At 35.6% G+C, this 18,823-nt stretch overlaps 6 non-coding genes across 6 annotated transcripts; all 6 read left to right on the top strand.

Annotated features, from left to right (window-relative positions):
- Positions 1-5,548: 5,548 nt before the first annotated feature.
- Positions 5,549-5,712, top strand: LOC145110630 (U1 spliceosomal RNA). Its single transcript, XR_013709995.1, has one exon. It is a non-coding gene; the product is annotated as a U1 spliceosomal RNA (small nuclear RNA).
- A 255-nt stretch (positions 5,713-5,967) lies between these two features.
- On the top strand, positions 5,968-6,162 carry LOC145110040 (U2 spliceosomal RNA). Its single transcript, XR_013709434.1, has one exon. It is a non-coding gene; the product is annotated as a U2 spliceosomal RNA (small nuclear RNA).
- Positions 6,163-9,540: 3,378 nt separating this feature from the next.
- On the top strand, positions 9,541-9,703 carry LOC145110664 (U1 spliceosomal RNA). The gene has a single exon (XR_013710027.1). It is a non-coding gene; the product is annotated as a U1 spliceosomal RNA (small nuclear RNA).
- A 1,994-nt stretch (positions 9,704-11,697) lies between these two features.
- LOC145110024 (U2 spliceosomal RNA) lies at positions 11,698-11,899 on the top strand. Its single transcript, XR_013709419.1, has one exon. It is a non-coding gene; the product is annotated as a U2 spliceosomal RNA (small nuclear RNA).
- Positions 11,900-15,369: 3,470 nt separating this feature from the next.
- Positions 15,370-15,533, top strand: LOC145110647 (U1 spliceosomal RNA). The gene has a single exon (XR_013710011.1). It is a non-coding gene; the product is annotated as a U1 spliceosomal RNA (small nuclear RNA).
- A 609-nt stretch (positions 15,534-16,142) lies between these two features.
- Positions 16,143-16,338, top strand: LOC145110006 (U2 spliceosomal RNA). Its single transcript, XR_013709400.1, has one exon. It is a non-coding gene; the product is annotated as a U2 spliceosomal RNA (small nuclear RNA).
- Positions 16,339-18,823: the final 2,485 nt, after the last annotated feature.

The raw sequence follows: 18,823 nt of genomic DNA, 5'->3' as shown, positions 1-18,823 counted from the left end.
TCTTTGTGTTTTTACGAATTTACCCCTGCCCGTGTCACTTCCTCCGAGATTTTCCAATTTATCATAGCTGAACGAGTTCCGCAGAGACCCTTCCTATGGAAATCATGGTCATTTTATGATAGTTGCAATTTTTTGGTCATTTTCTTCAACCACACCTTCTTTTGTGGTCATTTGTTGATTTTCCCTACTTTTTTTTTCTCTTAAATTGCCAATAATTTTACCTATAAATATGTTTATACTCCGTTCCTTAAAAACATTTATTTACCCCAACTGTTCTTTTGCTTAATAAATCTACACTATACTGTACATAGGTAAACTCTACAAAAAAGTATTTTCTTTAATGAAAGTGTGTGTGTCCAAAAGCACTACCTACATATCGCACCCCTATACATGCTTGAAAATAACTTTATAAACCATACCAAAAGCCCTAAAAAAATCCCTAGAATAAGTGTAAGTGTCTATAAAATGAATTGGTATGGTCATATAAATTCTATACAACCTTTAAATAAATTGGAATGTGCATATCAAAGCCCCAAACAAAACCCATCGTTTGCCAAAATTTTGCATGGCTTGTAAAATGATGTATAAGCTGTAACATATATGGTCGTACCAAATCCATTAGGTCTTACATATTTTGAATAGGTTTCACATTGTCTTTAAAACACCTTGTAAAGTTGTACCAAAGGTGTTGAGACTCTCTCTCTCTCTCTATCTTTTATTTTTTTCAAAAATAATGGTTGTTGCCCATTTTCAAGATTCACACTCTTTTTAGTCGACTTAGGGACCAATTTCAATATTTAAGAACCCTCATAGGATACTAGAAATATTGATCCAAAACAAATTTCTACCTGCAATAACACAAAAATCATTAAATCTAACAATTTCTTCATTTTTCAACATCTTAGCACATCTAGTTACATTCCTCAATAGATTTAGCAATACATTCAAATCAAAAATCGAAAATCTAAATGTTTTCCAATCGATTCTTCTACCATTAGAGACAATATCTCTAACTGATTATCACTCTCCCTAGATATTTGATCCAAAATTTGGTGATTTACTCTATGTATTAAGCGGCATATTTGTCAAACATTTTTGCACATACAAGGATTATATTAAATTATTAGGATGAAAATTGATCTATTTGGTCTTAAAAAATATATTTTTCATCCATTGGGGGCGATAAGGAGTATAATAAGACATACACCATACTCAACATCAACAAAGTTGGTAAAGGTTAGTTTTAAAATGGTTTCAAATACATATGCTTGTTGTCCCATGAGAATTACCAGCTTTCAATAGGTTTGGATAAATTTAACGAATGAAATCATGCTTTGTTCACCTTAGCTAATGCATAATCATTTGATGGCCAGAGTTAAGAGATTTTGCCGGATTGAACAAGAATATCCAGCCAAATTGCGAATAACTATTATCCCGGTCCATTATAAAATTTACATCACTATAACCACTCACTTTAAGTTCATATTTTCCACCGAAAACTAAGATCATATCTTTGGTTTTCGGTAAATACTTAAGTATGTTCTTCACTGTTATCCAATGAGTTGCCTCAGGATCTCCTTAATATCAGCTAAGCATGCTTAAAGTATAAGCCACATCAAGGTGAGTACAAGTCATAACATACATGATTGATCCTATAGCCGAAGCATATGAGTTTTAGTTTATCTTAGGTATCACACCTAATGAGAGCCTTAAAATCCCAGACTTTGATACGTACGAGTGAGGGAGGTTTCCCACTCCACATTTCATGAGGTGTTTTGGAAACCTTCTTGGTAGGAACGAGATTAGGGATACAGGTGGTTGTCTCTAAGGCATACCCCCAAAATGATATAGGGAATAATGCTTGACTCATTATGGAACGAACCATGTCAAGTAAGGTTTGATTTTGCCTTTCAGTTACACCATTAAGTTGTGGTGTCATGGGAGGGTCAATTTTGAAACAATTTCACATTCTTTAAGATAATCGTTGAAACCGATACTAAGATATTATCCATCTCTATCTGATAGGATCCTCCTTATCTTCTTGCCTAATTGATTATCTACTTCGTGCTTAAACCCTTCACACTTTTCAAAGATTTTCGGCTTATGCTTGATTAAATAGATATAGCCATATCTAATATAATCATCAGTAAATGTCACATGGTAGCAATTATCATCCCTTGTGTCGGACTTTAAAGGACCACATACATATGTATGGATGAGGTCTAACATTCCTTCACGTCTTTCACAAGTTCCCATGAAAGGTAATTTAGTCATTTTACCTAATAGACAAGATTCACATTCATCATTTGACTTCAAGTCAAATGATTCCAACACTCCATTCTTTTGGAGTTGGGCGATGCGTTTCTTGTTTATATACCCAATACGACAATGCCATAAGGATGCCTGGTCTAAAACATTAGAAGAACTAATACTAAATACACCATTGCTAAGGTCATTAACACACAAAACAATTTCATACATGCCATTACAAGGATAACATTTTATAAACTAAAATTGCACCATCATTATTGTCAAACACATAACGATAACCTTGTATAAATAAACCATGAAAATAAATTATGTTTTTTTTGTCATTTTTGACTATAACAACAATTTTCTAAATCAAACCTAACACTATCACCAAACATAAGCTCATAAGTCCCAATCTCGGTAACAGCCGGAATACATCTATTCCCCATGATCAGGTTCAACTTCCATGTTCGGCCCTTTCACTTTCCCTTAGTCCCTATATATCATAACGAATATAGAAACCACATCCCATATCAAGGATCCAAGAATTTGAAAATTGAATGTTATTGATTTCTATATAGTACATACCAGATGTGGAGCCAGATACCTTTCCTTTAGCTTCTCTCACTTCTTGCAAGTACTTGGGGAAACTTCTCTTCCAATGTCTTTTCTGGCCACAATGAAAGCACACGACCTCTTTTGGATCACCGACATAAGGAGAATCAAAGTTGAACTTTCCCTTTGGCCCACCATTGGGCTCTCTAATGTGGGATTTTCCTTTCCATTTGGGTTGGGAATAAGTCTTCCTTTTCTTCCCCTTTCCTTGTTGAATGGCCATGACAAGTGCATTTACACTACTGTTCGAATGTGACTTTTACATTCCAGCTTTAGCAGTTTGTTATAGACTATGTAGCTCAATTAATGTTGTTTTTTTGTTGTTTTTTTTAAATGATAAGCTAGGATAAATTGATCATAACTAGTTGACAAGAGTTGAGGCCATATCAATGGCCAGATCCTTGTCGAAATTCACATTCAGAACATACTCCTTGTTCTCATAGCGAAATGTCATCTTCAAATTTCGCATCCAGTGCAAATAGTTTGGACTAATAAGCTTTTATTTTGACATAATTGATAGAAGAGTGAAGTTTGAGTTTTGAGTGGGTGGATGAGGAGGAAGAAGATCACCATTTCCTGACATCAAAAATAAGAGATAAGGTTTTAGTTAGTTGATTCAATCTTTAATATTTTAACCCACATTAATATCTAAGGCTAGAATCCATAAATACAATTCCTCTATAGATTTAGCAATACATTCCGATCATAAATCTGAAATGTAAATGGTTTCCAATCGATTCTTCTACCATTAGAGACGATATCTCTAACTGATTGATATTTGATCCAAAATTTGTTGATTTACTCTATGTAGTAAGCGGCATATTTGTCTAATATTTTTGCGAATACAAGGATTATATTAAATTATTAGGATGAAAATTAATTAAGTTTGTTTCCGGCGTTTCATTCCGGTTCTCCTCCTAATAAGTTTTATTATGCTTTTTTTTTTATCTTCTTTTCCTTCAAATGGGGACAGGCTCTTTATTATTATTATTATTATTTTTTGTTTTTTTATCTAGGTTGGTCGACTTCCTCGGGGTGAACGCGCTCACGTCCACTTTTAAAAAATGGGCTGCCCCGCCGCCCTTACCTTCGTGATTGGTTGTGCTTGTCGAGCACTCGTCACTCCGGAGGCAAGCGCTCGATAGCGCATTGGTGCTTCCCGGGCCTTCTCACCAGCCTCACGTGGCTGAAGAGGTTCCCCACCAAGATGGCATACAGGACCATTCTGTAGGCTTCCTATCAAATAGTTCAGTCTGGTGGCAGAGATAGACACTTTGGATTCGGCGAGCTACTCCGCTTTCACATTCAGATTATAGAAAGATGGTTACTACATTGATATTTGGTGTTAAAAAATATATTTTGCATCCATTGGGGGCGATAAGGAGTATGATAAGACATACACCATACTCAACATCAACAAAGTTGGTAAATGTTAGTTTTTAAATGGTTTCAAATACATATGCTTGTTGTCCCATTAGAATTACAAACTTTTAATAGGTTAGGATAAATTTAATGAATGAAATCATGCTCTGTTGACATTAGCTAGTGCATAATCATTTCATGGCAAGAGTTAAGAGATTTTGCCAGAACTTTTTGGTTTAGCCAGCAATAGATGTATTTGGTTGTTGCTGATAGTGATTATTGTACTTTACTGTTTCTAACAATTGTATAGTATTGTGATGTTAAATACAAAGTTATCAAATTATAAGCTTTCTTTCTTTTACCTGAAACTCTAGAACATTATGAAAGGTCGGGTTCCTTATATTCTTTCCAAGTCTATAAGATAAATAAAATAATAACTTTCTTTTCTCCTTTTCCCTTTACATAATTTTCTTTTCGGCCCCTTTCTCTAAACAAAACCTGAGAACACAATGTAAAGGCATATATAGTTTTTAATTATCAGTTTTAGTATTAGCAGGAATATAACTGATCCACAGTTTACACATGGAATATCAATTTTCAGCGAAACGGTCAAGTCGTGGTCAAAGATAAGGCGGTTTTATGCCATGGATGTGCACGGGTAGTTGTGTATAGCAATACGTACGTGAAAAAGTATTCTCATAAGTGGCAATTTTTGTATCGAGAAAGAGGCATGAAATATTGATTAGAACAAAGCGTGATTGTACCTGAAAATTAAATATTGCAAAATAAATATTTTGCGTGAAGGGACGATAAAGGAATTGGGTAGAAGCAGTTGAGTGTCACTTTTGCAGGCCTTGAAGCACAACATCTGATTTAATTGCCCTTTTCCGTGCTCTCACCTTATGAAAAAGGTCATAGAGTTTAGGTGCGATGTGCTAACAATTGGTCTAGCTTGTACCGAAGATCACTTGTGATTTTAACATATCGTCCAAGGGCATCACCAAGATTTTTGCATCGTCTTGAGAAGCATGGAGGTGATAGTCTGATATATAATATATTTTGTTTATTTGGTAAAGTAATAGCAGGGATGAAATGCAAACAAGTATTATATGGGTTGATGATGAGTTGAGATTGAGTGTGGCAAGTTGTGATTAGGATATATAAATAAGGTAAAGCAGGAAGTTACAGATGTAGCACGTAGAGGAGTATATGTAAGTTTGGCAAAGAATTAAGAATAGGAATCCATCCCACATCGGAGGGTGAAGAAAAGAAAAGTGAAGGTAGTTGTTGGATAAAAAGTGAGGGTAGGAGAACAGAAAAGTCACTTACCTGGACTGGGTCTTTGGGCGATCAAGAAGGTCCATGGCCTAGGTTGGTGATCTCCATTGCACATTACGGAGAGGTGCCTGTCTAAGGTCGGCCCAAGTTGGTCGAACCTACGTCATAATTTGTGTTAGCGGGGGCCTGCGTTTGCGCGGCCCCTATCCATACCCTAGTTTTATGGTTTATACTTTATATTAAAATATGGTAGCTAGGTATATTAAGCAAACTAAGCTGTTGCAGTCTACTACCAATATTAATTAGCTAGAAGGGAGTGAAGCCATTAATTGAGTCGGTTGCATGAGAAAATTAAATAATAATACCTGTGCAAAGTTAATGAGTCCCACATCGCCTCAAGGAAAGCAAACAGAGAATTTTGAGTAGGTTCAAAACGGAAGGCCTTTCCCTTGCGGAAATTTCATACCTTTCTCGGCCTTTTGGCTAAAATCAGTGTAGTATCTGTTCTCATCATTTTAATATCTGATATGTGGGCCATCGGCTCACTTGATATTAATAATATTTTTTATGGGGTAAGATCTGTCACAATAGCTTGCTATTGGGGTCTTTGAGTGTCGCCTTGGCGTTGAGCTATTGCCTTGGCATGGCGCACCCCTCCAAATCCAAAGTTTAAGCTTAGCTTTTCTAATGCATCCATGCTGGCCACTTCCACTAAAGTTATAAGCACTTAAGGAGAGTTGCAGCAGGTACCATTGACCCTTGTAGTTTACCATGATTAATTAATAATCCAGATGACTTGTACGCTCCATGCCTGAGGTCATCCCACATACCCTGCACCAAAGAAAACTGAGGAAGAACCAATTCAGTGTGTGAGTTGAAGAAAACTATTGTATTAACATCAATAGCAAGAACCAGTTCACGTTTCCAACTGCAGGCTGCCCAAAAATGCTAGATAGAGATGCCATGCATATCACTGATTGCAGGAATCCATACTATCAAAACCTCACAAAAAATGATAAAACAAGTATAAATTCACAAGGGATGCATCATGCATGGGAATCGAGTCGTCACCTTCAACGCCAAACTCTTCCATCAGGTTACCATTCGTCCGGTATTCATTCCCCACCCTTGCTATTATCAAAACCACACAATCATTTCACCCATCAACTAGGAAACAAGGATCCCGTTTCGTAAAGTAATGAAGATTTTGTGGCTATTGAGCTCACCAAAATGTCTAAATATGCAAAACCGGGAGTTTAACTGCAAACCCTGTGGAACATATGTCATACTAGGTCCTCATATCAAGTATAGAGCTTCACGACTAAAAATAGAGAATCATTAAAAACGATGGACTAATCAAGACAAAATCTTAGTTGTCTCTTTGAGCCTAAGCCTGAGATATAAGATACAAAGTTGAGCAAGTTGCAACTACATTATTGTCGATTATCTAATTATAATTTTCACAAATAATGCCAGAGAACGGTTTTGGTAAGTTTTTTCGATTTCAAACAAAAAATTTTCAAACGATTTCAAACACATTTTTTTCGATTTTGATAACTTCAAACATAATTTTTTTCGATTTTAAACACAACTTTTTCGATTTCAAACACAATTTTTTCGATTTAAACTAAAATTTTTGACCAGCACCCTTTCAATTTTGTTAAGTCTTCTTTGTGTTTTTACGAATTTACCCCTGCCCACGTCACTTCCTCAGAGCTTTTCCAATTCATCAAAGCTGAACGAGTTCTGCAGAGACCCTTCCTATGGAAATCATGGACATTTTATGAAAGTTGCAATTTTTTGGTCATTTTCTTCAACCACACCTTCTTTTGTGGTCAGTTGTTGACTTTTTCCCTACTTTTTTTTCCCTTAAATTGCCAATAATTTTACCTGTAAATATGTTTATACCGCGTTCTTTAAAAACATTTATTTACCCAAGTGTTCTTTTGCTTAATAAATCTACACTATACTCTAGATAGGTAAACTCTACAAAAAAGTATTTTCTTTGATGAAAGTGTGTATCCAAAAACACTACCTACATATCGCACCCCTGTACATGCTGGGAAATAACTTTATAAACCATACCAAAAGCCCTAGAAAAAAAATCCCTAGAATAAGTGTAAGTTTCTATAAAATGAATTGGTATGGTCATATAAATTCTATACAACCTTCAAATAAATTGGAATGTCCACATCAAAGCCCCAAACAAAACCCATCGTTTGCCAAAATTTTGCATGGGTTGTAAAATGAAGTATGAGCTGTAACATATATGGTCGTACCAAATCCATTAGGTCTTACATATTTTGAATAGGTTTCACATTGTCTTTAAAACACCTTGTAAAGTTGTACCAAAGGTGCTGAGACTCTCTCTTTTTTTTTTCAAAAATAATGGTTGTTGCCCATTTTCAGGATTCACACTATATTTTGTCAACTTAGAGACCAATTTCAATGATTAAGAACCCTCATAGGATACTAGAAATACTGATAATATTGATCCAAGAAAAATTTCTACCTGCAATAACACAAAAATCATTAAATCTAACAATTTCTTCATTTTTCAACATCTTAGCACATCTAGTTACATTCCTCAATAGATTTAGCAATACATTCCAATCACAAATCGAAAATCTAAATGTTTTCCAATCGATTCTTCTACCATTAGAGATAATATCTCTAACTGATTATCAATCTCCCTTGATATTTGATCCAAAATTTGGTGATTTACTCTATGTATTAAGCAACATATTTGTCAAACATTTTTGCACATACAAGGATTATATTAAATTCTTAGGATGAAAATTGATCTATTTGGTCATAAAAAATATATTTTGCATCCATTGGGGGCGATAAAGAGTATGATAAGACATACACCATACTCAACATCAACAAAGTTGGTAAAGGTGAGTTTTTAAATGGTTTCAAATACATATGCTTGTTGTCCCATGAGAATTACAAACTTTCAATAGGTTTGTATAAATTTAACGAATGAAATCATGCTTTGTTCACCTTAGCTAATGCATAATCATTTGATGGCCAGAGTTAAGAGATTTTGCCGGAACTTTTTGGTTTAGCCAACAATAAATGGATTTGGTTGTTTCTGATAGTGATTATTGTATTTTACTGTTTTAACAATTGTATGGTATTTGTGATGTTAAATACAAAGTTATCAAATTATAAGCTTTCTTTCTTTTACCTGAAACTCTAGAACATTATGAAAGGTCGGATTCCTTATATTCTTTCCAACTATATAAGATAACTAAAATAATAACTCTCTGTTCTCCTTTTCCCTTTCCATATTTTTCTTTTTGGCCCCTTTTCTTTGAACAAAACTTGAGAACACAATGTAAAGGCATATATAGTTTTTAATTATCAGTTTTACTATTAGCAGAAATATAACTGATCCACAGTTTACACATGGAATATCAATTTTCAGCGAAATGGTCGAGTCGTGGTCAAAGATAAGGCGGTTTTATGCCATGGATGCGCACGGGTAGTTGTGTATAACAATACGTACGTGAAAAACTGTTCAAATAAGTGGCAATTTTTTTATGAAAAAGAGGCATGAAATATTGATTAGAGCAAAAGCGTGACTGTACCTGAAAACTAAATATTGCAAAATAAATATTTTGCGTGAAGGGACGATAAAGGAATTGGGTAGATGTAGCTGAGTGTCACTTTTGCAAGCCTTGAAGCACAACATCGTCCAAGGGCATCACCAAGATTTTTTGCATTGTCTTGAGAAGCATGGAGGTGATAGTCTGATATATAATATATTTTGTTTATTTAGTAAAGTAATAGCAGGGATGAAATGCAAGCAAGTATTATATGGGTTGATGATGAGTGTGGCAAGTTGTGTTTTTGTGATTAGGATATCTAAATAAGGTAAAGCAGGAAGTTAGAGATGTAGTACGGTAGAGGAGTATATCTAAGTTTGGCAAAGAATTAAGAATAGGAATCCATCCCACATTGGAGGGTGAAGAAAAGAAAACTGAAGGTAGTTGTTGCATAAAAAGTGAGGGTAGGGGAACGGAAAAGTCACTTACATGGATGGGGTCTTTCGGCGATCAAGAAGGTCCATGGCATAGGTTGGTGATCTCCATTGCACATTACGGAGAGGTGCCTGTCTAAGGTCGGCCCAAGTTGGTCGAACCTACGTCATAATTTGTGTTAGCGGGTCCTGCGTTCGCGCGGCCCTACCCATACTCTAGTTTTAAGATTATTATAAATAGGGAAAATGACACATACGTCCTATGAAGTTTCTAGGGTTTACCTTTTTAGTACCTAAACTATTTTGATGGCTTTATGAGGGAACCAAGTCCTTTTTGTCGGGTCGATTAAGTCCTTTTGGCCAAAGTGAAGGGGTCATCCGGTTACCCCTTTGCCACATTGGCATTTGTTGACCAATTCCCCTAAATTGACTTTGAATTTTTCCAATTTGTTGACCAAACTTACCACATCACCAACTGTGCTCTGTTTAAGTTCTTTAATTTGGAGAGTTCAAGGAGGCTTCTTTGATGGCGGTGCTTTTGAATAGCCCTCACTCCATCAAACCTTATTCATCGCAAAATCAAATCTCAAGGAAATTAGACCATGCTCTCGTTTGTCTCATTTGTCTAGCAGAAAATGTGAAAGGAAAAGGGGGATCAACGGCTTCAGAGGGGGTGTTTGTCTTTGAAGTCGACCGGTAAGGTGGAGGGTGGGACATAAACCGATTTCCGGAGATCAAGATTTTAAATCGACGTTGTAGAGACTGAAAACGATAACAATAGTCGTAGGGCAATCCCAAGTGGGAGTAGTAACTTAGAGCCTGCAACTACAACAAAGTTAACATAAAAGATGGAAATAGAGTCTAAAAAGTCAAACAAGAAATCGTTAGGTGATAAAATAGACACTGAAGATACATTCGATCCAGAAAAGAGTTTATCGGGTCAAGGAACTTCAAACAACAGCTCCGTATCTGGTAAATTAAGTGACGGAGTTAGCAACATTACAATAACAAATGGGAGTAGTAAAATGAACGAAAGAATGGATCTTGTTGAGAGTGGTAAGAGCAGTATGTATAGAGGAAGCACAAGCACCAATGTAAGTGATGAAAGCAGCTGTAGCGGTTTAAGCAACAGTGTGAGCAAACCGCATAAATCAAACAATTCAAGATGGGAAGCCATCCAGGCCGTTAGATCAAAAGACGGGGTTTCTGGTGACCTCTAGATTGTTGCCTTCCGGTCCGACCAACAGGAATACGAAGGGGAAAGTGGCAGATCGGTGATGGGAAGGCTGGAAAGATCGACAGAAGGAGGTGGGGAGGTCTATTTCCGGTGGCCTTCAACTTCGATTAGGCCATCTTCATGGCCGATATGGTGTTTGATGGTAGAAGCAGCTCACACATGGGTGTCTGTGGTGGTGTTGCTCGGCAGGAGGAAGAAGGGAGGGGCCTAAGTTTTGGGTATGTGGCACTCAAACCGGTTATAACAAGTCAAGAGCACTAAAAAGACAGGTAGACCACGAGTTTGTTCCCTCATAAAGTCACTTAAAAAGTTACGTGACTAAAAAAGTTAACCCTAAAAAGTTTATAGGGCGTATATGTCATTTTCCCTTATAAATATATATTTCCAAACGGACGTCTTGTCTTTGTTGGTGTATGTGATTTATATTATATAAGAGGGAGTTCAAAGCCAAAAAAGAAACCCATGCGTAATTTCTGTTGATTCAGATTTGGTTAGGCCCATGCGGAATTTCTGTTGACTCAGATTTGGTTAGGTTGCATCGATCATAGTCAAGTAACAAATCATCCCCATCATCAAGTGGTTATGAGGATAGGATACATATATATCTGTCTCTCCTTAGAAACCTTAAACCTGAAAATAACAAATAAATAGAATAGGTAACTTGGATTAGAAGCGGGTAAATTAAAAAAATTAATGACAAATATCAAGATTTCTTTGTGCTGCTGCGTTGGGTAGTCTCATGGTTTATAATTTATATTAATATTAACATATGGTAGCTATATTAATTAAGCAAATTAAGCGATTGCAGTGAAGCCATTAGTTGAGTCGGTTGCATGCATGTGACTGGATGAGAAAATAAAATAATAATACCTGGGCAAAGTTAATGAGTCCCACATCGCCTCAAACAAAGCAAACAGAGAATGTTGAGTGGGTTCAAAAGGGAAGGCTTTTCGCTTAAGGAAATTTCATACCTTTCTCGGCCTTTTGGCTAAGATCAAGTGTAGTATCTGTTCTTATCAGTTTAATATCTGATATGTGGGCCATCGTCCCACTCGATATTAATCTTATTTTTTATTGGGAAAGATCCGTCACAATAGCTTGCTATTTGGGTCTTTGAGTGTGGCCTTGGCCTTGGCGTTGCACTATTGCCCTGGCATGGCGCACCCCTCCAAATCCAAAGTTTAAGCTTAGCTTTTCTAATGCATCCGTGCTGGCCACTTCCACGCACTAAAGTTATAAGCACTTAAGGAGAGTTGCAGCAGGTACCATTGACCCTTGTAGTTTACCATGATTAATTAATAATCCAGATGACTTGTACGCTCCATGCCTGAGGCCATCCCACATACCCTGCACCAAAGAAAACTGAGCAAGAACCAATTCAGTTTGTGAGTTAAAGAAAACTATGGTATTAACATCAATAGCAAGAACCAGTTCATTTTTCCAACTGCAGGCTGCCCAAAAATGCTAGATAGAGTTGCCATGCATATCACTGATTGCAGCAATCCATACTATCAAAACCTCACAAAAAATGATAAAACAAGTATAAATTCACAAGGGATGCATCATGCATGGGAATCGATTCGTCACCTTCAACGCCAAACTCTTCCATCAGGTTACCATTCGTCCGGTATTCATTCCCCACCCTTGCTATTATCAAAACGACACAATCATTTCACCCATCAACTAAGAAACCAGGATCCCGTTTCGTAAAGTAATGAAGATTTTGTGGCTATTGAGTTCACCAAAATGTCCAAATATGTAAAACCGGGAGTTTAACTGCAAACCCGGTGGAACATATGTCATACAAGGTCCTCATATCAAGTATAGAGCTTCACGACTAAAAATAGAGAATCATTAAAAACGATGGACGATCAAGACAAAATCTTAGTTGTCTCTTTGAGCCTAAGCCTGAGATATAAGATACAAAGTTGAGCAGGTTGTGCCAAGCCTCTGGCATTGCAACTACATTATTGTCGATTATCTAATTATAATTTTCACAAATAATGCCAGAGAACGATTTTGGTAAGTTTTTTCGATTTCAAATAAAAATTTTCCAAACGATTTCAAACACATTTTTTTCGATTTTGGTAAGTTCAAACATAATTTTTTTCGATTTCAAACACAACTTTTTCTATTTCAAACACAATTTTTTCGATTTTAAACTAATTTTTTGACCAGCACCCTTTCAATTTTGTTAAGTCTTCTTTGTGTTTTTACGAATTTACCCCTGCCCATGTCACTTCCTCCGAGATTTTCCAATTTATCATAGCTGAACGAGTTCCGCAGAGACCCTTCCTATGGAAATCATGGTCATTTTATGATAGTTGCAACTTTTTGGTCATTTTCTTCAACCACACCTTCTTTTGTGGTCATTTGTTGATTTTCCCTACTTTTTTTTCTCTTAAATTGCCAATAATTTTACCTATAAATATGTTTATACTCCGTTCCTTAAAAACATTTATTTACCCCAACTGTTCTTTTGCTTAATAAATCTACACTATACTGTACATAGGTAAACTCTACAAAAAAGTATTTTCTTTAATGAAAGTGTGTGTGTCCAAAAGCACTACCTACATATCGCACCCCTATACATGCTTGAAAATAACTTTATAAACCATACCAAAAGCCCTAAAAAAATCCCTAGAATAAGTGTAAGTGTCTATAAAATGAATTGGTATGGTCATATAAATTCTATACAAGCTTTAAATAAATTGGAATGTGCATATCAAAGCACAAACAAAACCCATCGTTTGCCAAAATTTTGCATGGCTTGTAAAATGATGTATAAGCTGTAACATATATGGTCGTACCAAATCCATTAGGTCTTACATATTTTGAATAGGTTTCACATTGTCTTTAAAACACCTTGTAAAGTTGTACCAAAGGTGTTGAGACTCTCTCTCTCTCTCTCTCTATCTTTTCTTTTTTTCAAAAATAATGGTTGTTGCCCATTTTCAAGATTCACACTCTTTTTAGTCGACTTAGGGACCAATTTCAATATTTAAGAACCCTCATAGGATACTGGAAATATTGATCCAAAACAAATTTCTACCCGCAATAACACAAAAATCATTAAATCTAACAATTTCTTCATTTTTCAACATCTTAGCACATCTAGTTACATTCCTCAATAGATTTAGCAATACATTCAAATCAAAAATCGAAAATCTAAATGTTTTCCAATCGATTCTTCTACCATTAGAGACAATATCTCTAACTGATTATCAGTCTCCCTAGATATTTGATCCAAAATTTGGTGATTTACTCTATGTATTAAGCGGCATATTTGTCAAACATTTTTGCACATACAAGGATTATATTAAATTATTAGGATGAAAATTGATCTATTTGGTCTTAAAAAATATATTTTGCATCCATTGGGGGCGATAAGGAGTATAATAAGACATACACCATACTCAACATCAACAAAGTTGGTAAAGGTTAGTTTTAAAATGGTTTCAAATACATATGCTTGTTGTCCCATGAGAATTACAAGCTTTCAATAGGTTTGGATAAATTTAACGAATGAAATCATGCTTTGTTCACCTTAGCTAATGCATAATCATTTGATGGCAGAGTTAAGAGATTTTGCCGGAACGTTTTGGTTTAGCCAGCAATAGATGGATTTGGTTGTTTCTGATAGTGATTATTGTATTTTACTGTTTCTAACAATTGTATGGTATTTGTGATGTTGAATACAAAGTTATCAAATTATAAGCTTTCTTTCTTTTACCTGAAACTCTAGAACATTATGAAAGGTCGGATTCCTTATATTCTTTCCAACAATATAAGATAAATAAAATAATAACTCTCTATTCTCCTTTTCCCTTTCCATATTTTTCTTTTCGGCCCCTTTCTTTGAACAAAACTCGAGAACACAATGTCAAGGCATATATAGTTTTCAATTATCAGTTTTACTATTAGCAGAAATATAACTGATCCACAGTTTACACATGGAATATCAATTTTCAGCGAAATGGTCGAGTCGTGGTCAAAGATAAGGCGGTTTTATGCCATGGATGCGCACGGGTAGTTGTGTATAACAATACGTACGCGAAAAAGTGTTATCATAACTGGCAATTTTTGTATAGAGAAAGAAGCATCAAATATTGATTAGAGCAAAGCGTGATTGTACATATAAGCAACATATATATTGCAAAATAAATATTTTGCGTGAAGGGACGATAAAGGAATTGGGTAGATGTAGCTGAGTGTCACTTTTGCAGGCCTTGAAGCACAACATCGTCCAAGGGCATCACCAAGATTTTTTGCATCGTCTTGAGAAGCATGGAGGTGATAGTCTGATATATAATATATTTTGTTTATTTGGTAAAGTAATAGCAGGGATGAAATGCAAGCAAGTATTATATGGGTTGATGATGAGTTGAGATTGAGTGTGGCAAGTTGTGTTTTTGTGATTAGGATATATATAAATAAGGTAAAGCATGAAGTTAGAGATGCAGTACGTAGAGTTGTATATGTAAGTTTGGCAAAGAATTAAGAATAGGAATCCATCCCACATCTTATATGTAAGTTTGGCAAAGAATTAAGAATAGGAATCCATCCCACATCGGAGGGTGAAAAAAAGAAAAGTGAAGGTAGTTGTTGGATAAAAAGTGAGGGTAGGGAAACGGAAAAGTCACTTACCTGGACGGAGTCTTTGGGCGATCAAGAAAGTCCATGGCCTAGGTTGGTGATCTCAATTGCACATTACGGAGAGGTGCCTGTCTAAGGTCGGCCCAAGTTGGTTGAACCTACGTCATAATTTGTGTTAGCGGGGGCCTGCGTTCGCGCGGCCCCTACCCATACTCTAGTTTTAAGATTATATTTCCAAACGGACGTCTTGTCTTTGTTGGTGTATTTGATATATATTATATAAGAGGGAGTTCAAAGCCAAAAAAGAAACCCGTGCGTAATTTCTGTTGATTCAGATTTGGTTAGGCCCATGCATAGTTTCTGTTGACTCAGATTTGGATAGGTTGCATCGATCATAGTCAAGTAACAAATCATCCCCATCATCAAGTGGTTATGAGGATAGGATACATATATACCTGTCTCTCCTTAGAAACCTTAAACCTGAAAATAACAAATAAATAGAATAGGTAACTTGGATTAGAAGCTGGTAAATTAAAAAATTAATGACAAATATCAAGATTTCTTTGTGCTGCTGCGTTGGGTAGTCTCATGGTTTATAATTTATATTAATATTAACATATGGTAGCTATATTAATTAAGCAAATTAAGCGATTGCAGTGAAGCCATTAGTTGAGTCGGTTGCATGCATGTGACTGGATGAGAAAATAAAATAATAATACCTGGGAAAAGTTAATGAGTCCGACATCGCCTCAAACAAAGCAAACAGAGAATGTTGAGTGGGTTCAAAACGGAAGGCTTTTCGTTTACGGAAATTTCATACCTTTCTCGGCCTTTTGGCTAAGATCAAGTGTAGTATCTGTTCTTATCAGTTTAATATCTGATATGTGCGCCATCGGCCCACTCGATATTAATCTTATTTTTAATGGGGAAAGATCCGTCACAATAGCTTGCTATTGGGGTCTTTGAGTGTCGCCTTGGCGTTGCACTATTGCCTTGGCATGGCGCACCCCTCCAAATCCAAAGTTTAAGCTTAGCTTTTCTAATGCATCCATGCTGGCCACTTCCACGCACTAAAGTTATAAGCACTTAAGGAGAGTTGCAGCAGGTACCATTGACCCTTGTAGTTTACCATGATTAATTAATAATCCAGATGACTTGTACGCTCCATGCCTGAGGTCATCCCACATACCCTGCACCAAAGAAAACTGAGCAAGAACCAATTCAGTTTGTGAGTTAAAGAAAACTATGGTATTAACATCAATAGCAAGAACCAGTTCACTTTTCCAACTGCAGGCTGCCCAAAAATGCTAGATAGAGTTGCCATGCATATCACTGATTGCAGCAATCCATACTATCAAAACCTCACAAAAAATACAAAAAATGATAAAACAAGTATAAATTCACAAGGGATGCATCATGCATGGGAATCGATTCGTCACCTTCAACGCCAAACTCTTCCATCAGGTTACCATTCGTCCGGTATTCATTCCCCACCCTTGCTATTATCAAAACGACACAATCATTTCACCCATCAACTAAGAAACCAGGATCCCGTTTCGTAAAGTAATGAAGATTTTGTGGCTATTGAGTTCACCAAAATGTCCAAATATGTAAAACCGGGAGTTTAACTGCAAACCCGGTGGAACATATGTCATACAAGGTCCTCATATCAAGTATAGAGCTTCACGACTAAAAATAGAGAATCATTAAAAACGATGGACGATCAAGACAAAATCTTAGTTGTCTCTTTGAGCCTAAGCCTGAGATATAAGATACAAAGTTGAGCAGGTTGTGCCAAGCCTCTGGCATTGCAACTATATTATTGTCGATTATCTAATTATAATTTTCACAAATAATGCCAGAGAACGATTTTGGTAAGTTTTTTCGATTTCAAACAAAAATTTTCCAAACGATTTCAAACACATTTTTTTCGATTTTGGTAAGTTCAAACATAATTTTTTTCGATTTCAAACACAACTTTTTCGATTTCAAACACAATTTTTTCAACTTTAAACTAAATTTTTGACCAGCACCTTTTCAATTTTGTTAAGTCTTCTTTGTGTTTTTACGAATTTACCCCTGCCCGTGTCACTTCCTCCGAGATTTTCCAATTTATCATAGCTGAACGAGTTCCGCAGAGACCCTTCCTATGGAAATCATGGTCATTTTATGATAGTTGCAATTTTTTGGTCATTTTCTTCAACCACACCTTCTTTTGTGGTCATTTGTTGATTTTCCCTACTTTTTTTTCTCTTAAATTGCCAATAATTTTACCTATAAATATGTTTATACTCCGTTCCTTAAAAACATTTATTTACCCCAACTGTTCTTTTGCTTAATAAATCTACACTATACTGTACATAGGTAAACTCTACAAAAAAGTATTTTCTTTAATGAAAGTGTGTGTGTCCAAAAGCACTACCTACATATCGCACCCCTATACATGCTTGAAAATAACTTTATAAACCATACCAAAAGCCCTAAAAAAATCCCTAGAATAAGTGTAAGTGTCTATAAAATGAATTGGTATGGTCATATAAATTCTATACAAGCTTTAAATAAATTGGAATGTGCATATCAAAGCACAAACAAAACCCATCGTTTGCCAAAATTTTGCATGGCTTGTAAAATGATGTATAAGCTGTAACATATATGGTCGTACCAAATCCATTAGGTCTTACATATTTTGAATAGGTTTCACATTGTCTTTAAAACACCTTGTAAAGTTGTACCAAAGGTGTTGAGACTCTCTCTCTCTCTCTCTCTCTATCTTTTCTTTTTTTCAAAAATAATGGTTGTTGCCCATTTTCAAGATTCACACTCTTTTTAGTCGACTTAGGGACCAATTTCAATATTTAAGAACCCTCATAGGATACTGGAAATATTGATCCAAAACAAATTTCTACCCGCAATAACACAAAAATCATTAAATCTAACAATTTCTTCATTTTTCAACATCTTAGCACATCTAGTTACATTCCTCAATAGATTTAGCAATACATTCAAATCAAAAATCGAAAATCTAAATGTTTTCCAATCGATTCTTCTACCATTAGAGACAATATCTCTAACTGATTATCAGTCTCCCTAGATATTTGATCCAAAATTTGGTGATTTACTCTATGTATTAAGCGGCATATTTGTCAAACATTTTTGCACATACAAGGATTATATTAAATTATTAGGATGAAAATTGATCTATTTGGTCTTAAAAAATATATTTTGCATCCATTGGGGGCGATAAGGAGTATAATAAGACATACACCATACTCAACATCAACAAAGTTGGTAAAGGTTAGTTTTAAAATGGTTTCAAATACATATGCTTGTTGTCCCATGAGAATTACAAGCTTTCAATAGGTTTGGATAAATTTAACGAATGAAATCATGCTTTGTTCACCTTAGCTAATGCATAATCATTTGATGGCAGAGTTAAGAGATTTTGCCGGAACGTTTTGGTTTAGCCAGCAATAGATGGATTTGGTTGTTTCTGATAG

The sequence above is a fragment of the Lactuca virosa genome, chromosome 4 (genome assembly GCF_052849685.1).
Source record: "Lactuca virosa cultivar CGN04683 chromosome 4, Lactuca_virosa_CGN04683_v6, whole genome shotgun sequence".
NCBI lineage: Eukaryota > Viridiplantae > Streptophyta > Magnoliopsida > Asterales > Asteraceae > Lactuca > Lactuca virosa.
This window is presented reverse-complemented; position numbering and strand designations above follow the sequence as displayed.